Genomic DNA, 22,561 nt, shown 5'->3' on the forward strand with positions numbered 1-22,561 from the left:
ACCCTGTATCAGTGTGTATTTCTCCCTGCAGTTTAGGAGTTGAGTCTCCGCTAGGCTGGAGGCTGCATTTAAAACACTCTGCATCAGAATGAAGTCATGAGCTCAGTCAGCTATGGGAACTGTGGGTTGCCATAGAAATTAGAAAGAGAGGGAGGGAAGAGAGGAGAGAGAGAGAGGCAGGGAGGGGAGAGGTACCCATGGCAACAGAAGCATTCTAAATAGAAGCCGAGACTGACCTGCCTTGGCGAGTGTTAAGTCAGGCCCACACCCACGCACACAAGCGAGGGCACACACAAAAAAACGTATGTCCACACATGCATCCAGGCACATGGAGAGAGAGAGAGAGACGTCTGCAGAAAAGGAAAGGAACCCCACTGTGGAACCACTAGACTATTGGTACAGCAAATGTCAGACAAGACACTTCTGTCTCTGTTTTCTCCCCACCCGCCTCCTCAGTCATGTAAGCATGGTGTGTAAAGTCAACCAAGCGACATTGTAGAGCGAGCGAGGCGTTAAAACAGTGGTGTTCATTAACACTTCTGTGACACGGTACATTCCCTCGTTCCCTCACTTATTTTCTTTCTTTCGGAAACTCACTCGACTGGCACTCGCTCACTAGTAGAATTCGATTGACAGTGTTGTTTGGGTCTTGTAGCCACACTGCTTGTTTCTAGCCTGGTCCCAGATCTGTTTGACAATGACCATTGGAGTTGACAAGATGGCACAAACAGATCTGGGACCAGGCTAGCTTGTTTCTACTTCATCACACTAGCCATCGGACTAGTGTTGGTGCTTTCGATACATAGCTGACCTGGTGGTAAATCCTACCACATCAATTGACACAGATTGTCTAGCAAATGAGCTAGTGTTATAAACAGCCAGGTCTCTGTCTGAGTGTGTACTGATTCTATACCCTGCCTGACTGCTTGATCTCTAGTGTTATAAACAGCTAGGTCTCTGTCTGAGTGTGTACTGATTCTATACCCTGCCTGACTGGTTGATCTCTAGTGTTATAAACAGCTAGGTATCTGTCTGAGTGTGTACTGATTATATACCCTGCCTGACTGGTTGATCTCTAGTGTTATAAACAGCCATGTCTCTGTCTGAGTGTGTACTGATTCTATACCCTGCCTGACTGGTTGATCTCTAGTGTTATAAACAGCCAGGTCTCTGTCTGAGTGTGTACTGATTCTATACCCTGCCTGACTGGTTGATCTCTAGTGTTATAAACAGCCAGGTCTCTGTCTGAGTGTGTACTGATTCTATACCCTGCCTGACTGGTTGATCTCTAGTGTTATAAACAGCCAGGTCTCTGTCTGAGTGTGTACTGATTCTATACCCTGCCTGACTGGTTGATCTCTAGTGTTATAAACAGCCAGGTCTCTGTCTGAGTGTGTACTGATTCTATACCCTGCCTGACTGGTTGATCTCTAGTGTTATAAACAGCCAGGTCTCTGTCTGAGTGTGTACTGATTCTATACCCTGCCTGACTGGTTGATCTCTAGTGTTATAAACAGCCAGGTCTCTGTCTGAGTGTGTACTGATTCTATACCCTGCCTGACTGGTTGATCTCTAGTGTTATAAACAGCCAAGTCTCTGTCTGAGTGTGTACTGATTCTATACCCTGCCTGACTGGTTGATCTCTAGTGTTATAAACAGCCAGGTCTCTGTCTGAGTGTGTACTGATTCTATACCCTGCCTGACTGGTTGATCTCTAGTGTTATAAACAGCTAGGTCTCTGTCTGAGTGTGTACTGATTCTATACCCTGCCTGACTGGTTGATCTCTAGTGTTATAAACAGCCAGGTCTCTGTCTGAGTGTGTACTGATTCTATACCCTGCCTGACTGGTTGATCTCTAGTGTTATAAACAGCTAGGTCTCTGTCTGAGTGTGTACTGATTCTATACCCTGCCTGACTGGTTGATCTCTAGTGTTATAAACAGCCAGGTCTCTGTCTGAGTGTGTACTGATTCTATACCCTGCCTGACTGGTTGATCTCTAGTGTTATAAACAGCTAGGTATCTGTCTGAGTGTGTACTGATTATATACCCTGCCTGACTGGTTGATCTCTAGTGTTATAAACAGCCATGTCTCTGTCTGAGTATGTACTGATTCTATACCCTGCCTGACTGGTTGATCTCTAGTGTTATAAACAGCCAGGTTTCTGTCTGAGTGTGTACTGATTCTATACCCTGCCTGACTGGTTGATCTCTAGTGTTATAAACAGCCAGGTCTCTGTCTGAGTGTGTACTGATTCTATACCCTGCCTGACTGGTTGATCTCTAGTGTTATAAACAGCCAGGTCTCTGTCTGAGTGTGTACTGATTCTATACCCTGCCTGACTGGTTGATCTCTAGTGTTATAAACAGCTAGGTCTCTGTCTGAGTGTTTACTGATTCTATACCCTGCCTGACTGGTTGATCTCTAGTGTTATAAACAGCCAAGTCTCTGTCTGAGTGTGTACTGATTCTATACCCTGCCTGACTGGTTGATCTCTAGTGTTATAAACAGCTAGGTCTCTGTCTGAGTGTGTACTGATTCTATACCCTGTCTGACTGGTTGATCTCTAGTGTTATAAACAGCTAGGTCTCTGTCTGAGTGTGTACTGATTCTATACCCTGCCTGACTGGTTGATCTCTAGTGTTATAAACAGCTAGGTCTCTGTCTGAGTGTGTACTGATTCTATACCCTGCCTGACTGGTTGATCTCTAGTGTTATAAACAGCTAGGTCTCTGTCTGAGTGTGTACTGATTCTATACCCTGCCTGACTGGTTGATCTCTAGTGTTATAAGCAGCTAGGTCTCTGTCTGAGTGTGTACTGATTCTATACCCTGCCTGACTGGTTGATCTCTAGTGTTATAAACAGCCAGGTCTCTGTCTGAGTGTGTACTGATTCTATACCCTGCCTGACTGGTTGATCTCTAGTGTTATAAACAGCCAGGTCTCTGTCTGAGTGTTTACTGATTCTATACCCTGCCTGACTGGTTGATCTCTAGTGTTATAAACAGCCAGGTCTCTGTCTGAGTGTTTACTGATTCTATACCCTGCCTGACTGGTTGATCTCTAGTGTTATAAGCAGCTAGGTCTCTGTCTGAGTGTGTACTGATTCTATACCCTGCCTGACTGGTTGATGTCTAGTGTTATAAGCAGCTAGGTCTCTGTCTGAGTGTTTACTGATTCTATACCCTGCCTGACTGGTTGATCTCTAGTGTTAGATTGGAGAGCAGAGACAGGATGGTGATGGAATGATGTGTTCTCTCTCTCTCTCTGTAGAAAACACACATGTTCAATAGTGTCATGTTATAATGCACTGACCACCCCGGTTTTACCATTCTACAGTACATCACCTGTCTACTACAGAGACTATAATATACTACAGTATATCACCAGTCTACTACAGAGACTATAATATACTACAGTACATCACCTGTCTACTACAGAGACTATAATATACTACAGTACATCACCTGTCTACTACAGAGACTATAATATACTACAGTACATCACCTGTCTACTACAGAGACTATAATATACTACAGTATATCACCAGTCTACTACAGATACTATAATATACTACAGTACATCACCTGTCTACTACAGAGACTATAATATACTACAGTATATCACCAGTCTACTACAGATACTATAATATACTACAGTACATCACCTGTCTTCTACAGATACTATAATATACTACAGTACATCACCTGTCTTCTACAGATACTATAAGATACTACAGTACATCACCAGTCTACTACAGATACTATAATATACTACAGTACATCACCTGTCTTCTACAGATACTATAATATACTACAGTACATCACCTGTCTACTACAGATACTATAATATACTACAGTACATCACCTGTCTTCTACAGATACTATAATATACTACAGTACATCACCTGTCTTCTACAGATACTATAAGATACTACAGTACATCACCAGTCTACTACAGATACTATAAGATACTACAGTACATCACCTGTCTACTACAGATACTATAAGATACTACAGTACATCACCAGTCTACTACAGATACTATAAGATACTACAGTACATCACCTGTCTTCTACAGATACTATAATATACTACAGTACATCACCTGTCTACTACAGATACTATAATATACTACAGTACATCACCAGTCTACTACAGATACTATAATATACTACAGTACATCACCTGTCTTCTACAGATACTATAATATACTACAGTACATCACCTGTCTTCTACAGATACTATAAGATACTACAGTACATCACCAGTCTACTACAGATACTATAATATACTACAGTACATCACCTGTCTTCTACAGATACTATAATATACTACAGTATATCACCAGTCTACTACAGATACTATAATATACTACAGTACATCACCTGTCTTCTACAGATACTATAAGATACTACAGTATATCACCAGTCTACTACAGAGACTATAATATACTACAGTACATCACCTGTCTACTACAGAGACTATAATATACTACAGTACATCACCTGTCTACTACAGACACTATAATATACTACAGTATATCACCAGTCTACTACAGATACTATAATATACTACAGTACATCACCTGTCTTCTACAGATACTATAAGATACTACAGTATATCACCAGTCTACTACAGAGACTATAATATACTACAGTACATCACCTGTCTACTACAGAGACTATAATATACTACAGTACATCACCTGTCTACTACAGAGACTATAATATACTACAGTATATCACCAGTCTACTACAGAGACTATAATATACTACAGTACATCACCTGTCTTCTACAGATACTATAATATACTACAGTACATCACCAGTCTTCTACAGATACTATAATATACTACAGTACATCACCTGTCTTCTACAGATACTATAATATACTACAGTACATCACCTGTCTTCTACAGATACTATAATATACTACAGTACATCACCTGTCTTCTACAGATACTATAATATACTACAGTATATCACCAGTCTACTACAGATACTATAATATACTACAGTACATCACCTGTCTTCTACAGATACTATAAGATACTACAGTACATCACCAGTCTACTACAGATACTATAATATACTACAGTACATCACCTGTCTTCTACAGAGACTATAATATACTACAGTATATCACCAGTCTACTACAGATACTATAATATACTACAGTACATCACCTGTCTTCTACAGATACTATAAGATACTACAGTACATCACCAGTCTACTACAGAGACTATAATATACTACAGTACATCACCAGTCTACTACAGAGACTATAATATACTACAGTATATCACCAGTCTACTACAGATACTATAATATACTACAGTACATCACCTGTCTTCTACAGATACTATAAGATACTACAGTATATCACCTGAACTTGCAACCTTCCGGTTACTTGTCCAACGCTCTAACCACTAGGCTACCCTGCCGCCCCTATAAGATACTACAGTACATCACCAGTCTACTACAGACACTATAAGATTCTACAGTACATCACCAGTCTACCACAGACACTATAAGATTCTACAGTACATCACCAGTCTACCACAGACACTATAAGATTCTACAGTACATCACCAGTCTACCACAGACACTATAAGATTCTACAGTACATCACCAGTCTACCACAGATACTATAAGATACTACAGTACATCACCAGTCTACCACAGATACTATAAGATACTACAGTACATCATAAGATACTACAGTACATCACCAGTCTACCACAGACACTATAAGATTCTACAGTACATCACCAGTCTACCACAGACACTATAAGATGCTACAGTACATCACCAGTCTACCACAGACACTATAAGATTCTACAGTACATCACCAGTCTACCACAGATACTATAAGATACTACAGTACATCACCAGTCTACCACAGATACTATAAGATACTACAGTACATCATAAGATACTACAGTACATCACCTGTCTACTACAGATACTATAAGATGCTACAGTACATCACCAGTCTACCACAGACGCTATAAGATGCTACAGTACATCACCAGTCTACTACAGATACTATAAGATACTACAGTACATCACCAGTCTACTACAGATACTATAAGATGCTACAGTACATCACCAGTCTACCACAGACGCTATAAGATGCTACAGTACATCTCCAGTCTACTACAGATACTATAAGATGCTACAGTACATCACCAGTCTACCACAGACACTATAAGATTCTACAGTACATCACCAGTCTACCACAGACACTATAAGATTCTACAGTACATCACCAGTCTACCACAGACACTATAAGATTCTACAGTACATCACCAGTCTACCACAGATACTATAAGATACTACAGTATATCACCAGTCTACCACAGATACTATAAGATACTACAGTACATCATAAGATACTACAGTACATCACCAGTCTACTACAGATACTATAAGATGCTACAGTACATCACCAGTCTACCACAGACACTATAAGATGCTACAGTACATCACCATTCTACCACAGATACTATAAGATTCTACAGTATATCACCAGTCTACCACAGATACTATAAGATTCTACAGTACATCACCAGTCTACCACAGACACTATAAGATTCTACAGTACATCACCAGTCTACCACAGATACTATAAGATACTACAGTACATCATAAGATACTACAGTACATCACCAGTCTTCTACAGATACTATAAGATTCTACAGTACATCACCAGTCTACCACAGACACTATAAGATTCTACAGTACATCACCAGTCTACCACAGACACTATAAGATACTACAGTACATCACCAGTCTACCACAGACACTATAAGATACTACAGTACATCACCTGCTCGATTCATTTTTTTTAGTGAACAAAAATAGTAGTGATTATGAATACTCCCAATATTATTGGGGAAAGAGAAAGAGAGAATGGGAGGCATATAAATACAGAGAGAGAGAGAAAGAGACAGAGAAATGCAGAGAAAGAGGGAGAGAGGACATGAGAGAGAGAAAGAGAGACAGAGAAATGCAGAGCATGAGAGAGAGAGAGGACATAAGAGAGAGAGAAATAGAGAGAGAAATGCAGAGAAAGAGGGAGAGGACATAAGAGAGAGAGAAAGAGAGACAGAGAAATGCAGAGAAAGAGGGAGAGAGGACATACGAGAGAGAAAGAGAGACAGAGAAATGCAGAGAAAGAGGGAGAGGACATAAGAGAGAGAGAAAGAGAGACAGAGAAATGCAGAGAATGAGAGAGAGAGAGGACATAAGAGAGAGAGAAATAGAGACAGAGAAATGCAGAGAAAGAGGGAGAGGACATAAGAGAGAAAGAAAAAGAGACAGAGAAATGCAGAGAAAGAGGGAGAGAGGACATAAGAGAGAGAAAGAGAGACAGAGAAATGCAGAGAAAGAGGGAGAGAGGACATACGAGAGAGAAAGAGAGACAGAGAAATACAGAGAAAGAGGGAGAGAGGACATGAGAGAGAGAGAGCGAGAGAGACGGAGGGAGAAAGACAAAGGGAGGCAAGGTTGGAGGAAGAGATTGAGGTGTGTTCAGCAGAGGGTGAGATCATTACCCTGTTCCAGTGAGCTGCACATTTGTGATATTGCAGAATATGTTTGGAAGGACACACCTGCGTTTAGAATCTACCCATGGTGCATCTGTATTCCTTGTTGTCGTCAGTGGAGGAGGGGTGCTGATGAAGTCCTGCTTTCATTAACAACAGAGCGAGCCAGACCATTAATCACCTGGTTACAGGGGGTTACGGAGGAGAGTGAGAGGGGTGGAGGGTACCAAGACGCCTCCTAACGGTCCGCTGATTACAATAACTGTGCACAGATAATGAAATTGTCTCTTGTCTCAATCACTGAGAAATTAGACAGTTGGGAGAAACACAGTGGGTGGTTTGAGAACTGTGGCTTTCGGGCAAGATGGCGGCACTTCCTCTGAGACATGTTTGGTGCAGAGCGTGTATGCATCTAACATACAGTACGCGTTAGAGCTTCCATCAATAGATCGTAACTGTAGTGGCTAAATTGTCCAATATAATTGTCCCAATACAATTTCCAATCTTAATCCTTTAGCCACACTTGACACATACAAATCCAATGTCCAGAGTTTGATTCAAGTTGAAAAATAATAATACATGTATTGGTCGCTCTAGAATTCTACCAAAACGAATTGTGATCATTAAACTAAAGAAACAAACAGCATTGTAAACGTGGTCTTGGATGGTCAAAATAGTGTGTGCTGCCATTCCAGTCACTCCCAGTAGGCCTTGGAGCAAGTCTGCCTTTTAACTGTGCTCTCCATTGGCCTGTAGAGGGGGAACACACACTTAACAGGTGATTAATGGCAAACACACATACAATAGAAATGCATCATGAATTGGAAACATGCACATATACAATATGACCTATTCGGCTCCTAAATGATCAATATAATGATCGTTATCGACATTATCGGTGCACATTACTGCCCGGTACTTGGGGTTTTGAAGAGGCTAGCTCTCTCTCTCTCTGTAAGTTGAAGATGTACACCATTCCCTATGGTCTTCTCTCAGATGCCATGTCTTCTGAACAGATCTGTGTGTCTGGAGTTACATACTGTGTTTCCCTGAAGGTACAGGTTGTACTGCTGTAGTAGTTCAGGAGCCTTGACTGGTGAATTTAATGCAATGTAGCCATGGTTCATCTCAGTGTTTCTTGTTACACAAACACATGCACGCACACACACACACACAAACACACACACACACACACACACGCACACGCACACGCACACACACGCACACGCACACACACACACACACACACACACACACACACTGCACCTAAATAATTTAGGCCCAGCGTTCCTGTGTGGCTCAGTTGGTAGAGCATGGTGCTGGCAACGTCAGGGTTGTGGGTTTAATTCCCTCAGGGGGACCAGTAGGAAAAAGTAAAGACATGTATCCACTCACGACTAGAAGTCACTCTGGATAAGAGTGTCTGCTAAATGATTGAAATGTGAAAATATAACGTTGATTGAGTTTTACAGGAAGCGCACCGTCCCGTCGACACACAGATGGGGAATGTCACATCACTCTCACACACACACACACTCAAAGTGCTAATACTGTTACAGACTGCAACCAGCAATGCGGCAACATCCAATATATATGCTAACCAGAAACACAAAGGGCCACTTTGAACAGAATTATCATAAAGCCCCTTTCACTGACTAGGGGAAAGCATAGTGGAGATGTTGTGCTGGGAACACAGAGAGGGTCCATAGAAACGGTTCTTACCTGGTTGGAAAACATTTGAGAGAGGAAGTTCCAATTTCTACCCCTCCGAGCGGTACGTCAGTGTGGACGAAATACCTGGTGAGAGGAATGGGTGGATGATGAAGGGAGGAGTGGATAAATACATGGATGGATGGATGGATGGATGATTGCATAGATCGATAACTTGGTGAGGGTACGGTATCAACATTCGAGATAATGAGAAAGGGAGAGATAGACTGAGAGAGAGACAGAAAGAGAGAGAGACAGAGCGAGAGAGAGAGAGACAGAGAGAGACAGAATGAGAGAGACAGAGAGAGAGACAGAGAGACAGAGAGACAGAGTGAGACTGAGAGAGACAGAAAGAGAGAGAGAGAGACAGAAAGAGAGAGAGACTGAGAGAGACAGAAAGAGAGAGAGACAGAAAGAGAGAGACAGAAAAAGAGAGAGACAGAGACAGAAAGAGAGAGAGACAGAAAGAGAGAGAGACCGAAAGAGAGAGAGACAGAGAGAGACAGACAGAGACAGAAAGAGAGAGAGACAGAGACAGAGAGAGAGAGAGAGAGAGACCGAAAGAGAGACAGAGAGAGAGACAGAAAGAGAGACATAGAGAGAGAGGCAGAGAGAGAGAGAGGCAGAGAGAGAGAGACAGAAAGAGAGAGATAAACTGAGAGAAAGACAGAAAGAGAGAGAGAGAGACTGAGAAAGACAGAAAGAGAGAGAGATAAACTGACAGAAAGAGAGAAGGACTCTAAGCATGCTTGGCACCGGAGGGTCATTATCAATAGTGTTAATGCCATTGTTTTCCATCCAAATGGAATTATTCCGCCTGTGATGTAGAGGCCTTGTCATCTCCCAGCTTCGTCCCTATTCATAAATACACAGTGTGTGTGTGTGTGTGTGTGTGTGTGTGTGTGTGTGTGTGTGTGCTAATTAGCCATTAAGGGAATAGAGATCATGTTTATTGTTAATATTATTATTATTACTTACACATTATTATTACACCGTTTCTATGGTGATTGTGCAATTACCATAGAAACGGTGCGATAAACACATTATTTATTCTATACAAATCAAGAGGCACTCATTGGTGTTCCATACGCTGCCGTACGTTAACCTCTTGTGAAAGCGATGGGAAATCATTGCCAAGAAGGTAAATAAACAGGGCCCGTAATCACAAAGAGCGCTGGGCCCTGGTGAGAAGTAGTGCACTATATAGGGAGTAAGGTGCCATTTGGGACCAGCCCTAACACTATTGCTAATGTAGCTTTGAGTTGGCTCTGAAAGACCATGTAATAGTTGTTTTCCTAGTTGGGTAGAAGGGGCCGACCCTCACTCCTGCTGTTGCTCCTGGAAGGCTCTGCTGGGCCTGGCAGTCTGGACATGCTGCTTGTTCTTTTTCTTCTTGTACTGACTAATTTTCCATAAGACATTATTTTGTCCCTGCCAAACATCCCCCCTCCTTTCAGTGGAAGAGAGAAAGAGATTCTGTGAGTTGGCGTTCGTACAAATGACGGATTTCCGAGTGCAAGCTGGTCTTTCTCTGGTTGTTGGTGTATTTTCGTGTTTTTTTGTTCTTGCACATGTTTACACACACAGATGAATGCACACACACACACACACACACACACACACACACACACACACACACACACACACACACACACACACACACACACACACACACACACACACACACACACACACACACACGTACACATCCACACACACACACACACACACAGGCACGGACACAGGCAGGCACGTACACATACACACACACACACACAGGCACGGACACAGGCAGGCACGTACACATACACACACACGCACACACACACACAGGAATGGACACAGGCAGGCGCGGACACATACACACACACACACACACACAGGCACGGACACAGGCAGGCACGTACACATACACACACACACACACACACACACACACAGGCACGGACACAGGCAGGCACGTACACATACACACACACACACAGGCACGGACGCACAGGCACGTACACATACACACACACACAAACAGTGCAAAAACAGGCACACTTACACACACATTTAACCCCCCAGACACACCCCCACACCCCGTCCTGTCCCCTCCTCTGGGGTAGGATGTGTGCATTGGTGCAGTCCTCAGTTGTCATTTCGGAAGCACAGAAGCTATACCTTGCAGAACTTCTGCCTCTAATTCATAAAGACACTGTGATGATGGCATGTTAACACTATATTAACATATGGTTAACACTATATTAACATATGGTTAACACTATATTAACATATGGAGAAGGCTGAATTAACATATGGTTAACACTATATTAACATATGGTTAATACTATATTAACATATGGTTAACACTATATTAACATATGGTTAACATTATATTAACATTATATTAACATATGGAGAAGGCTGCATTAACATATGGTTAACACTATATTAACATATGGTTAACACTATATTAACATTATATTAACATATGGAGAAGGCTGCATTAACATATGGTTAACACTATATTAACATGCAGAGAAGGCTGTATTAACATATGGTTAACATTATATTAACATATGGTTAATACTATATTAACATATGGTTAACACTATATTAACATATGGTTAACACTATATTAACATATGGAGAAGGCTGAATTAACATATGGTTAACACTATATTAACATATGGTTAACACTATATTAACATTATATTAACATATGGAGAAGGCTGCATTAACATATGGTTAACACTATATTAACATGCAGAGAAGGCTGTATTAACATATGGTTAACACTATATTAACATATGGTTAACACTATATTAACATATAGTTAACACTATATTAACATATGGAGAAGGCTGTATTAACATAAGGCTGAAGGCTGTATTAACATATGGAGAAGAATGTATTAACATATGGAGAAGGCTGTATTAACATATGGAGAAGGCTGTATTAACATATGGAGAAGGCTGTATTAACATATGGAGAATAATGTATTAACATATGGAGAAGGCTGTATTAACATAAGGCTGAAGGCTGTATTAACATATGGAGAAGGCTGTATTAACATAAGGCTGAAGGCTGTATTAACATATGGAGAAGGCTGTATTAACATATGGAGAAGGCTGTATTAACATATGGAGAAGGCTGTATTAACATATGGAGAAGGCTGTATTAACATATGGAGAATAATGTATTAACATAAGGCTGAAGGCTGTATTAACATATGGAGAAGGCTGTATTAACATATGGAGAAGGCTGTATTAACATATGGAGAAGGCTGTATTAACATATGGAGAAGGCTGTATTAACATATGGAGAATAATGTATTAACATATGGAGAAGGCTGTATTAACATAAGGCTGAAGGCTGTATTAACATATGGAGAAGGCTGTATTAACATAAGGCTGAAGGCTGTATTAACATATGGAGAAGGCTGTATTAACATATGGAGAAGGCTGTATTAACATATGGAGAAGGCTGTATTAACATATGGAGAATAATGTATTAACATAAGGCTGAAGGCTGTATTAACATATGGAGAAGGCTGTATTAACATATGGAGAAGGCTGTATTAACATATGGAGAAGGCTGTATTAACATATGGAGAAGGCTGTATTAACATATGGAGAAGAATGTATTAACATAAGGCTGAAGGCTGTATTAACATATGGAGAAGGCTGTATTAACATATGGAGAAGGATGTATTAACATATGGAGAAGGCTGTATTAACATATGGTTAACACTATATTAACATATGGTTAATACTATATTAACATATGGTTAACACTATATTAACATATGGTTAACATTATATTAACATTATATTAACATATGGAGAAGGCTGCATTAACATATGGTTAACACTATATTAACATATGGTTAACACTATATTAACATTATATTAACATATGGAGAAGGCTGCATTAACATATGGTTAACACTATATTAACATGCAGAGAAGGCTGTATTAACATATGGTTAACATTATATTAACATATGGTTAATACTATATTAACATATGGTTAACACTATATTAACATATGGTTAACACTATATTAACATATGGAGAAGGCTGAATTAACATATGGTTAACACTATATTAACATATGGTTAACACTATATTAACATTATATTAACATATGGAGAAGGCTGCATTAACATATGGTTAACACTATATTAACATGCAGAGAAGGCTGTATTAACATATGGTTAACACTATATTAACATATGGTTAACACTATATTAACATATAGTTAACACTATATTAACATATGGAGAAGGCTGTATTAACATAAGGCTGAAGGCTGTATTAACATATGGAGAAGAATGTATTAACATATGGAGAAGGCTGTATTAACATATGGAGAAGGCTGTATTAACATATGGAGAAGGCTGTATTAACATATGGAGAATAATGTATTAACATATGGAGAAGGCTGTATTAACATAAGGCTGAAGGCTGTATTAACATATGGAGAAGGCTGTATTAACATAAGGCTGAAGGCTGTATTAACATATGGAGAAGGCTGTATTAACATATGGAGAAGGCTGTATTAACATATGGAGAAGGCTGTATTAACATATGGAGAAGGCTGTATTAACATATGGAGAATAATGTATTAACATAAGGCTGAAGGCTGTATTAACATATGGAGAAGGCTGTATTAACATATGGAGAAGGCTGTATTAACATATGGAGAAGGCTGTATTAACATATGGAGAAGGCTGTATTAACATATGGAGAATAATGTATTAACATATGGAGAAGGCTGTATTAACATAAGGCTGAAGGCTGTATTAACATATGGAGAAGGCTGTATTAACATAAGGCTGAAGGCTGTATTAACATATGGAGAAGGCTGTATTAACATATGGAGAAGGCTGTATTAACATATGGAGAAGGCTGTATTAACATATGGAGAATAATGTATTAACATAAGGCTGAAGGCTGTATTAACATATGGAGAAGGCTGTATTAACATATGGAGAAGGCTGTATTAACATATGGAGAAGGCTGTATTAACATATGGAGAAGGCTGTATTAACATATGGAGAAGAATGTATTAACATAAGGCTGAAGGCTGTATTAACATATGGAGAAGGCTGTATTAACATATGGAGAAGGCTGTATTAACATAAGGCTGAAGGCTGTATTAACATATGGAGAAGGCTGTATTAACATAAGGCTGAAGGCTGTATTAACATATGGAGAAGGCTGTATTAACATATGGAGAAGGATGTATTAACATATGGAGAAGGCTGTATTAACATAAGGCTGAAGGCTGTATTAACATATGTTGAAGGCTGTATTAACATATGGAGAAGGCTGTATTAACATATGGAGAAGGCTGTATTAACATATGGAGAAGGCTGTATTAACATAAGGCTGAAGGCTGTATTAACATAAGGCTGAAGGCTGTATTAACATAAGGCTGAAGGCTGTATTAACATATGGAGAAGGCTGTATTAACATATGGAGAAGGCTGTATTAACATATGGAGAAGGCTGTATTAACATATGGAGAAGGCTGTATTAACATAAGGCTGAAGGCTGTATTAACATATGGAGAAGGCTGTATTAACATATGGAGAAGGCTGTATTAACATACAGTTGAAGTGGGAAGTTTACATACACTTAGGTTTGAGTCATTATAACTTGTTTGTCAACCACTCCACAAATTTCATGTTAACAAACTATAGTTTTGGCAGTCAGTTAGGACATCTACTTTGTGCATGACACAAGTAATTTTTCCAACAATTGTTTACAGACAGATTATTTCACTTATAATTCAGTGTATCACAAATCCAGTGGGTCAGAAGTTTACATACACTAAGTTGGCTGTGCCTTTAAACAGTTTGGAAAATTCCAGATAATGATGTCATGGCTTCTGATAGGCTAATTGACATCCTTTGAGTCAATTGGAGGTGTACCTGTAGATGTATTTCAAGGCCTACCTTCAAACGCAGTGCCTCTTTGCTTGACTCCATGGGAAAACCAAAGGAAATCAGCCAAGACCTCACAACATTTTTTTAGACCTCCACAAGTCTGGTTCATCCTTGGGAGCAATTTCCAAACGCCTGAAGGTACCTCGTTCATCTGTAGAAACAATAGTACGCAAGTATAAACACCATTGGACCACGCAGGCATCATACCGCTCAGGAAGGAGATGCGTTCTGTCTCCTAGAGATGAACGTACTTTGGGTCAAAACGTGCAAATCCATCCCAGAACGACAGCGAAGGACCTTGTGAAGATGAAGATTAAGGGTGATGGTGGAGCATAGCGTCAATCCTCTTTAACACATTGTGTAAATAGAGTTAAATTAAACATGCATAATGCACCATGTGCAGGGTGTTGCTTCATTAGGGGGGAATGAACCTTGAGCTAGAGATGTGGTAGAAAGGTTTGTGGGGTGGGGTTTGAGTAATGCAGGGATCTGTTACTGTTGTGCCTAGAAGAGTAGTGGTGTTCTGTAGAATCAACAGCTCATTTGACCTCCCTTAGCAACACAAACACACAGATTAAACACACACAAGCACACAGACGTTTGAACACACACACACACACACACACACACACACACACACACACACACACACACACACACACACACACACACACACGCACACACAAGCACACACACACACACACACACACACACACACACACACATACACACACACACACACACACACACACACACACACACACACACACACACACACACACACACACACATACACAAGCACACACCCTTTGTTTTTGAGTGCAGTAACAATTTATTTTGGCAATAAACTGTTTGTGTGTGTGTGTTTGTGTGTGTGTGTGTGTGTACACAACATGGGTACAAGGGAGAGCATTTTGGAAGCACATTCACACTGGGTTGGTGCTTCTCTTCCTGTTTAGTCATGGTAGCTGTGGTGAGAACATGAACATGCAAGCACAGTTTGTTTACAGAACTCTTTAGGCTCTGAAGAACCATCTCTCTCCGCAAACACATTAATATTCATCCCACATGTGTACATGTTTAATAAAATTAGAAGCCCAGTCAGGAGAAAGTGGTTCTTCTTCTTCTTCTTTCTCTTCTTCGTCTTTAAACATGTTTACAGTAATCCACCATGAAAGAGCCACTGTCCTGTAGTGGGACTCGTTCTGCTATTGCTTCTGGCTGGACCTGTCACATCCTGGCCATAGAGAGGCTTTATTTCTCTGTTTTGGTGAGGCCAGGGTGTGACTAGGGTGGGCATTCTAGTTTCTTTATTTCTATGTTTTGGCCGGGTATGGTCCTCAATCAGGGACAGCTGTCTATCGTTGTCTCTGATTGGGAATCATACTTAGGCAGCTTTTTCCCACCTGTGTTTTGTGGGTAGTTGTTTTCTGTATAGTTTTTGCACCTTACAGAACTGTTTCGGTTTTCCCTCTTGTTTATTTTGTTCGAGTGTTTTGTGATCTAATAAAATCATGAACACTTACCACGCTGCGCTTTGGTCCGATCCTCATTACAACGAGAGCCGTGACAGGACCCTTGTAGACAGAAATACCCGCTTCATGTTTGCTCCTTTTAAATACAGGAATGACCTTTTAAATACAGGAATGACCTTTTAAATACAGGAATGCCTTTTAAATACAGGAATGCCTTTTAAATAGAGGAATGACCTTTTAAATACAGGAATGACCTTTTAAATATAGGATTGTCCTTTTAAATACAGGAATGCCTTTTAAATACAGGAATGACCTTTTAAATACAGGAATGCCTTTTAAATACAGGAATGTCCTTTTAAATACAGGAATGCCTTTTAAATACAGGAATGCCTTTTAAATACAGGAATGCCTTTTAAATACAGGAATGACCTTTTAAATACAGGAATGACCTTTTAAATACAGGAATGTCCTTTTGAATACAGGAATGACCTTTTAAATACAGGAATGACCTTTTAAATACAGGATTGTCCTTATAAATACAGGAATGCCTTTTAAATACAGGAATGACCTTTTAAATACAGGAATGCCTTTTGAATACAGGAATGACCTTTTAAATACAGGATTGTCCTTATAAATACAGGAATGCCTTTTTAAATACAGGAAAACAAGAATCTAACTGAAGCCCAAAGATGGGATCACAACATTGAGTACGTTTGCTGGCAGAATGCTAAGTAAAGGATGTGGCTCTGGATTTTCCCATTGTGAATATATGTGTCCTTTATATAGTTACTATATCTATGTGAGTCCCTTTGAGGTAGATATGTCTACTACAAGGGGCACCTACTGTAAGTAGGGAGACGGAAGTATTGTCCATGTTGATGGGTTGTCATGGACACACAGCTGAGGTCTGTTGCATAAGGAAAGGGACTTAAAACTCCACAGCTATGCCATCATCAGGATATTGATATTATAGCCTTATGGGTCACATACCTGGAGAGATGAAGGTGTTGTGTGTGTGTGTGTGTGTGTGTGTGTGTGTGTGTGTGTGTGTGTGTGTGTGTGTGTGTGTGTGTGTGTGTGTGTGTGTGTGTGTGTGTGTGTGTGTGTGTGATCATCCAGAGTCATATGCATTTATTTTCCAAGCTATAGGACACAATATTTTACATACAGCAGGTTTTTAAAAGGAACAGAAGCAAGTTTTTGCCTGGTATTATCACAGCCCTAAAAGATAGACATGAGAGAGAGAGAGAGACAAACAGAGAGAGAGACAAACAGAGAGAGAGACAAACAGAGAGAGAGAGACAAACAGAGACAGAGAGACACAAACAGAGAGAGACAAACAGAGAGAGAGACAAACAGAGAGAGAGAGACAAACAGAGAGAGAGACAAACAGAGAGAGAGAGACAAACAGAGAGAGAGAGACAAACAGAGAGAGAGACAAACAGAGAGAGAGAGACAAACAGAGAGAGACACAAACAGAGAGAGACAAACAGAGAGAGAGACAAACAGAGAGAGATACAAACAGAGAGAGAGACAAACAGAGAGAGAGATACAAACAGAGAGGGAGACAGAGAGAGAGAGAAACAGAGAGAGAGAGACAAACAGAGAGAGAGAGAGACAAACAGAGAGAGAGAGACAAACAGAGAGAGAGACAAACAGAGAGAGAGACACAAACAGAGCGAGAGAGAGGGAGAGAGAGAGAGAGAGAGCAAGAGAGAGAGAGAGAGAGAGGAATGCGTGAGTGAAAGAGGAGGTGTGGTGAAAGTAACAGAGAAAAATGAAAAGACCTATTGAGATGTTGAGAGCGGGAGAGACCCAGAAGGGGAGAGACCCAGAGGGGGAGAGACACAGAGAGGGAGAGACCCAGAGGGGGAGAGACCCAGAGAGGGAGAGACCCATAGAGGGAGAGACCCAGAGAGAGAGGGAGAGACCCAGAGAGGGAGAGACCCAGAGAGAGAGGGAGAGACCCAGAGAGTGAGAGACCCAGAGAGGGAGAGACCCAGAGAGGGAGAGACCCAGAGAGGGAGAGACCCAGAGAGAGAACGAGACCCAAAGCGATTCATAGCTCCTAGATGAGTGTTCCGATTGGTTCCCTACTAGATCCAATGGTTTTTAAACCAGGCAATCAGCTCCACCGGGACATTAAGGCCTATTTGCATCTGCTGACATGACAGGTGCTAAGGGACCCACGGTGTGCCCGGTCCTCTTGGGCTGCCACCACCAGCGGGCCCACACACTGTCACAGCCATTAATCAGTGATGAACTCCCAGTGACCAGGGACAGAGGCTGCGTCTCAAAGGCCACCCTATTGCCTATTTAGTTTACTACTTTTGACCAGACGCCATCAAAAGTAGTGCACTAGGTAGGGAATATGGTGCCATTCGGGACGTAGGCAGAGTACCAGAGACACCGGGGTCGGGGCCAAGGGGACTCAGATGCCACCCAGCCATGGCAGACGTCAGGGGGGACAGGGGGAGGAAAAAAGGCCCCTGATGGGCTGGGGATGTTGGCTGGGGGTGAGGGAGGCTGGCAGATGCACAAGCAAAAACACACACACACAGAAATAGGTTGATGTAGTTTTTCTGCTTGCATGCACGCACACAAGTAAACTCACCCAGGTACACACACATACTGGCATGCACGCACACAAGTAAACTCACCCAGGTACACACACATACTGGCATGCACGCACACAAGTAAACTCACCCAGGTACACACACATACTGGCATGCACGCACACAAGTAAACTCACCCAGGTACACACACATACTGGCATGCACGCACACAAGTAAACTCACCCAGGTACACACACATACTGGCATGCACGCACACAAGTAAACTCACCCAGGTACACACACATACCGGCATGCACGCACACAAGTAAACTCACCCAGGTACACACACATACCGGCATACACACACAAGTAAACTCACCCAGGTACACACACATACCGACATGCACACACACAAGTAAACTCACCCAGCCACCCACCCTGACCAACCACCCTCCTTCATTACACACACACCCATCCACCCTGACCAACCACCCTCCTTCATTACACACCCACCCATCCACCCTGACCAACCACCCTCCTTCATTACACACCCACCCATCCACCCTGACCAACCACCCTCCTTCATTACACACCCACCCATGAACCCTGACCAACCACCCTCCTTCATTACACACCCACCCATCCACCCTGACCAACCACCCTCCTTCATTACACACCCACCCACCCACCCTGACCAACCACCCTCCTTCATTACACACCCACCCACCCATCCACCCTGACCAACCACACTCCTTCATTACACACCCACCCATCCACCCTGACCAACCACCCTCCTTCATTACACACCCACCCATGAACCCTGACCAACCACCCTCCTTCATTACACACCCACCCATCCACCCTGACCAACCACCCTCCTTCATTACACACCCACCCACCCACCCTGACCAACCACCCTCCTTCATTACACACCCACCCACCCATCCACCCTGACCAACCACACTCCTTCATTACACACCCAGCCACCCAGCCTGACCAACCACCCTCCTTCATTACACACCCACCCATCCACCCTGACCAACCACCCTGACCATCCACCCTCCTTCATTACACATCCACCCACCCATCCACCCTGACCAACCACCCTCCTTCATTACACACCCACTAATCCACCCTGACCAACCACCCTCCTTCATTACACACCCACCCATCCACCCTGACCAACCACCCTCCTTCATTACACACCCACCCATCCACCCTGACCAACCACCCTCCTTCATTACACACCCACCCATCCACCCTGACCAACCACCCTCCTTCATTACACACCCACCCACCCACCCTGACCAACCACCCTCCTTCATTACACACCCACCCATCCACCCTGACCAACCACCCTCATTCATTACACACCCACCCATCCACCCTGACCAACCACCCTCCTTCATTACACACCCACCCACCCATCCACCCTGACCAACCACCCTCCTTCATTACGCACCCACCCACCCACCCTGACCAACCACCCTCCTTCATTACACATCCACCCATCCACCCTGACCAACCACCCTCCTTCATTACACAACCACCCACCCACCCTGACCAACCACCCTCCTTCATTACACACCCACCCATCCACCCTGACCAACCACCCTCCTTCATTACACACCCACCCACCCATCCACCCTGACCAACCACCCTCCTTCATTACACACCCACCCACACATCCACCCTGACCAACCACCCTCCTTCATTACACACCCACCCATCCACCCTGACCAACCACCCTCCTTCATTACACACCCACCCATCCACCCTGACCAACCACCCTCCTTCATTACACACCCACCCATCCACCCACCCTGACCAACCACCCTCCTTCATTACACACCCACCCATCCACCCTGACCAACCACCCTCCTTCATTACACACCCACCCATCCACCCTGACCAACCACCCTCCTTCATTACACACCCACCCATCCACCCTGACCAACCACCCTCCTTCATTACACACCCACCCACCCACCCTGACCAACCACCCTCCTTCATTACACACCCACCCATAAACCCTGACCAACCACACTCCTTCATTACACACCCACCCATCCACCCTGACCAACCACCCTCCTTCATTACACACTCACCCACCCATCCACCCTGACCAACCACCCTCCTTCATTACACACCCACCCACCCATCCACCCTGACCAACCACCCTCCTTCATTACACACCCACCCATCCACCCTGACCAACCACACTCCTTTGTTTTTGCCTTAATGAACCTTCTGTCTTATGTAACCATACCAACATAACATCCTAACATATCATACACATCAAAGATTTACGTTTACTATGTTACCTCTACTCTTTGAGGCCGCGCACACAACACACACACACACACACACACACACACACACACACACACACACACACATACACAGACACACACAAACACACACACACACCGTCACCATGGAGGGCCTTAATGGTATGCGTATCTCTGGGCCCATTTGATGTGCAATTACAACATAGCCAGAGATTCCTAGTGTACCTCAGCTCTGGCCTCTAGGAATTATGAAGGGAGAGAGAGATGTCGCTATGTGCCTATAAGAGATGGAATCCTGATAGGAGAAGGCAGGGAGAGATGTTGCTATGTGCCTATAAGACAGGGTATCCTGATAGGAGAAGGCAGGGAGAGATGTTGCTATGTGCCTATAAGACAGGGTATCCTGATAGGAGAAGGGAGGGAGAGATGTTGCTATGTGCCTATAAGACAGGGTATCCTGATAGGAGAAGGGAGAGAGAGATGTTGCTATGTGCCTATAAGACAGGGTATCCTGATAGGAGAAGGCAGGGAGAGATGTTGCTATGTGCCTATAAGACAGGGTATCCTGATAGGAGAAGGCAGGGAGAGATGTTGCTATGTGCCTATAAGAGATGGAATCCTGATAGGAGAAGGCAGGGAGATATGTTGCTATGTGCCTATAAGACAGGGTATCCTGATAGGAGAAGGCAGGGAGAGATGTTGCTATGTGCCTATAAGACTGGGTATCCTGATAGGAGAAGGCAGGGAGAGATGTTGCTATGTGCCTATAAGACAGGGTATCCTGATAGGAGAAGGGAGAGAGAGATGGGAGATGACAGTGGTCACTGGGGAACACACACAAACACACACGTACACCCACTCACAAACCAATTTCTCCAGCATGAGCTACCGTATACATCTATTCAAGCTAACACCTCGTGGAGATTACAGACACTCTCAGTACAGTCCACTGTTCGCACACAGTCCCGCTTCACACACTCCATCACACACACTCCATCACACACAGTCTATCGCACACAGTGTATCACACAGACTTGAT

The 22,561-nt window shown here is 42.6% G+C and overlaps 1 protein-coding gene across 1 annotated transcript in view; it reads left to right on the forward strand.

The window, feature by feature from the left end:
• Positions 1–22,561, forward strand: part of LOC110534570 (zeta-sarcoglycan) — a 319,301-nt gene that overhangs the window by 141,978 nt on the left and 154,762 nt on the right. The window lies entirely within an intron of this gene.

The sequence above is a fragment of the Oncorhynchus mykiss genome, chromosome 19 (genome assembly GCF_057628025.1).
Source record: "Oncorhynchus mykiss isolate SJ-2025 chromosome 19, ASM5762802v1, whole genome shotgun sequence".
NCBI classification, from domain to species: domain Eukaryota; kingdom Metazoa; phylum Chordata; class Actinopteri; order Salmoniformes; family Salmonidae; genus Oncorhynchus; species Oncorhynchus mykiss.